Raw genomic sequence first — 4,722 nt, 5'->3', positions numbered from 1 at the left:
TGCATGGGTAGGGTCCCTAGGCCTGGCCGGTGATCAGGGCTGATCAGGTTCCCCACCTCCCCGCCTCCCTGCCACCTCTTTCCCTCACTCCCTCAGCATCCCGCCGCCACTGCAGGTCGCCTGCGATATTCTGCACCACCCCCTGGTGGTCAGCACACATCATAGCGAGCGATCGAACTCCCAGTCTCCCAGTCAAACTCCAGAGGGAACAATTTGCATATTAGCCTTTTATTATATAGGATTATATCTCATTTTAAAATAAATCAATAATGAAGTTAAAAACAAAAGTGAGCCCGGCTGATGTGGCTCAGTGGCTGAGCGCTGATCTATGAACCAGGAGGTCGTGGTTCGATTCCAGGTTAGGGCACATGCCTGGGTTGCGGGCTTAACCCCTGGTGGGGGGCATGTAGGAGCCAGCCAATCAAAGATTCTCTCTCATCATTGATGTTTCTCTCTCTCTCCCTCCCTCTCCCTTCCTCTCTGAAATCAGTAAAAAATATTTAAAAAGCAAACAAACAAAAAGCCAAAAAACAAAACAAAAGTGAAACCAGGCCTTTATATGTTTAAATCACGATTACAATCTATTTATGATAAAATAAAAAGTAAAAACTAAAATCTGCAGGAAAGCATGTGAAAAAATGAGACCATGCAGTGCTTACTTAAAGAAGTTTACATTTAGGTAAACTAAAATGCTTTACTAGCCCCCTGCACCATTTCCAAACCGTTCTTTCTCTCAGGTTATTTACTGTGAAGTGTCCACATTATAGAATGAAATGTGTGTGAGCAACCGTCTCACAAACAAAACATGCTTGGCCCTGTGCGTCCTGGCACTGCTATGACCAACATTAAGTCACAATATTAAGCCAGAATTTGATCTCACCTATTTATTGTCAGATTTAAAAAATTATGTCATAAGTACTTGCAACATCTGCATATACACTGAGTGGCCAGATTATGATGACCACCCCATCAGTACTTCATTGACACTTGCAAAAATACTGAATATTGAAAACTCACTAAGCAAATACTCTCAAGGTTTTATTATTATTATTATTTGCATAACTAATTCACTTCATTGTACTGATGGGGTGGTCATAATCATCTGGCCAGTCAGTGTATAAGTCTGCCTAAATGTATGCGCATGAAAATTGGGTAATGGAGTTGCAAGTGGTCCACTTTTTTCTTATAAACCCAGATCTATGCAGGACGTACCCCCTCTCTGAACATTACTAGGAGGCAAATACAAACTTTACATACATATTTTATTGCTCTTTTGTAATGTTTTTTAAAAAACGTTTTCCTGAGTGGCCCAGGCAGCAACTTGGCTTACGCCTCATTGTCCAAGACTGTCGCAGGCCACCCCAAACAAAGTAGTATGGGAAGGTGACACTTTTCCCTGGGCCCCTTGTCACCCTGCACGAAAGCAGGGCAGCTCCCCTCCCTTGTGTGGGCAGGGGAAGAGAGAGGCAGAGGTGGCTATCTCCTCCCCTGCCCACGCAAGGGAGGGGAGTTGCATCTGGGCAAAATGGATAGTATGTAGCCAACTAACAGCATCTGCCACAATTGCCATTAGGATTAAAATAGATAATATTTATAGAGCCCTTAGCCCAGTGTCTGGCACAGAATGATCACCCAATAAATTCAAACCTCTTTAAAAACTACTCATCCCTAGGTATCTGGCCCATTAAAGAGGGGCAAATGAACAAGAGAAGCAAACAGAGAGTTTCAGTAATCCTATATAATAAAGAGCTAATATGCAAATGGTCATCATGCCCTTGCACCAGAGCTGGGGAAACCTGAGGCCAGGTGGGGGGACCTGAGGCCGCACCCCCTGCCCCGGTGCTGGGGCCAGGGGATCTGAGGCCGCACTGCCCACCCAATGGGGCTTGACAGGAGACCTGGGGCTGCGCCCGCCCCCTCCCCCCCATCCTCCGGGGATTGATGAGGGTGGGGCTAGCTGGGTCTGGGTCTCGTGCAATTTCGAGGTGCACACAGGTGGGCAGGGACTTGACTCTGGGTCCCACAGCATGCCCCAGACTCTGACAGGAGGGAGATTTTCATGTACATTTTACTAATTTTCTTTCATCTCTGACCCTTCTATTATAGAGAAAGGGCAAATAGCAATATTAAAATATTTCCTCTAATTAATTCCCTTTTAATGTGCACGAATTTCGTGCACCGTGCCACTAGTACTACATATAAGAAACATTGCTGATCTTTAAGGCTTAGTGCTGTGGTTTTTCCCTTAGTTTGTGGTTACACGTTGAAAGAGTATAACTGCTTCCATGGAGAAAGTCTAGTGCATAAAATGTACCTGCAACTTGGTAGGTGAGGGGAAACGTATTGCACGTGGCTTATTTGTTGTCGCACACTTACAGCTTGCTTTCAGCTTCATCTCCAAGCTGGAGAAGGGAACTGCCTCCAACCTTCCATCCTTTTTTGGTCACCTACTCACTCTCTTTAGAGCAGGGCCTCATTTGTCTTTTCCTGCACTAGAAGCCTGTGTTCTCTCCCATTGGTATTTAGTTGGCTACATCACCTATAAATGAGTATTCATAATGTTACAAAGAACAACATGGCACTAAAATATGTGTTGTGTTGGTGAGAATGCTTTTGGCTGTAAGGAGAGAATACTTGGCTGAAATTGGCTTGAAAATAATGGCATTTATTACCTCATATAATATGTCTAGAGCAGGTGGTTCCAGAGTTGTCTAATGCAGGGACGGGAGCTTGCCAAGGATTCAGGTGCTTTTTCTTATTGTTGCACCATCTTTAGTATGTTGGGCTTTATCTTCACGGTGTTGCCTCCTGATCACAAGATGGCTGCAGCTTCAAGCAACACATCCTCACAAAAAAGCAAAATGGGCCAGTCAGGTCTCCCTTCCATCACCATTTGTCCCCCCTTTACCCTCTCCTACCTCCCCTCACCCCTTTCCCTCTGGTAATCATCACACTGTTGTCTGTGTCTATGAGTTTTTTTTTCCACTGCTTAATCCCTTCATTTTTTCACCCAGTTCCCCAAACCCTCTCCCTTCTGACAGCTGTCAGTCTGTTGTCTGTATCTATGGGTCTGTTTCTATTTTATTGGTCAGTTTATTTTGTTCATTAGATTCCACATATAAGTGAAATCATATGGTGTTTGTCTTTCTCTGAGTGGCTTATTTCACTTAGCACAATAATCCCCAGGTCCCTCCATGCTGTCGCAAAAAGTAAGATTTCCTTCTTTCTTACAGCCGAGTAAGAAAGTACCACAGCTTTTTTATCCACTTATCCACTGATGGCCCCTCAGATTTCAATGGCCAAGTTTGGATCATATACCCATGCCTAACCCCACCAGACAAAATGAATGAAATTGTCCTCATTGTCTGGGAGCGAGGGGGAACACTTTCCCTGAACACATGGCCATCGAAGTGTCTAGAAGGAGAAATGATTTGGGGAGGTAGCTAACGGGTGTCTGCTATACTTGGTAATTCTGAGCTGCAAAAACAAACCAGTTGCTGGAAATGCTTGAGAAGAGGTAAAGGTGGGGACAACCCCTTGGCTGCTTTTCCTGATTCCTTCATGGAATAATTTCCAACTCTTGACACGGAAAGCCTTGTGTGCGGTTTTAAGTTCTTCCAACTTACCTCCCTTACTCTGGTGCTACAACTTGGACTGGAGCCTACTTTTGCACTTTGGGTTAGATTGTTCATTCCAAATACTGATCAGACTGAACAGTGTTATGGCGGAAGAAATTCTGCCTTGACTTGATGAGGGGCCATGTTTTTTCATCTCGCTCTGCCCAATGTGCAACCACCATCCTTCCCAGCAGAACCTCTCTCTTCAGCTACTGGCTACTGTCCCTCCCCATTGACTCTCCCTTAGACCAGAGGACGTATACAGAGTGGAAAGAAACCAGTGCCCTTTAAAGCCCTTGTGCTATTTTATCTGATTTTCACAAGAACCATCAGAATTAGATGCCATCCAAGTCCAGGGAGATGGAATCACCGAAGTAGCAGATTTGCGACTCAAACCCCAGCCTGTCTCTTTCAAAGCTCACATCCCCGACCAGCAGGTAGAAGTTTTTCTTCTCCTTCTGCTTTGGTACAGGCTCACCTCAGCCTTCCCTTGATGGGAGGAAGGAGAATAAATCTGGAACCAGGACACCTAGCCGGGGGTCTCTGTCTTCATGTAGTCAACCCGTGCGACCTTAGGCAGGCAGGCCACCTCATCAAACATATTTGGTTTGGAGTTTGGTCATTTCCCCTCTCTAGGCCTCACTCCTCTCTTCTTTTTTTTTTTTTTAAATATATTTTATTGATTTTTTACAGAGAGGAAGGGAGAGAGATAGAGAGTTAGAAACATCGATGAGAGAGAAACATTGATCAGCTGCCTCCTGCACACCTCCTACTGGGGATGTGCCCGCAACCAAGGTATATGCCCTTGACCGGAATCGAACCTGGGACCTTTCAGTCCGCAGACCGACGCTCTATCCGCTGAGCCAAACCGGTTAGGGCCTCTCATCTTTCTGATGTCTGGCTCCTTTCTGTTCTGAACGCCTAAGAATCACCTGCGTTTTATTTATTTATTTATTTTAAAATACATATTATTGATTTTTACAGAGAGGGAGAGGGATAGAGAGTTAGAAACATCGATCAGCTGCCTCCTGCACACCCCCCACCGGGGATGTGCCCGAAACCAAGGTACATGCCCTTGACCAGAATCGAACCCGGGACCCCTCAG

Source organism: Myotis brandtii, unplaced genomic scaffold, assembly GCF_000412655.1.
Source record: "Myotis brandtii unplaced genomic scaffold, ASM41265v1 scaffold657, whole genome shotgun sequence".
NCBI classification, from domain to species: Eukaryota; Metazoa; Chordata; class Mammalia; order Chiroptera; family Vespertilionidae; genus Myotis; species Myotis brandtii.
The sequence above is the reverse complement of the archived record's forward strand: the minus strand, read 5'-3'. Positions refer to the sequence as shown.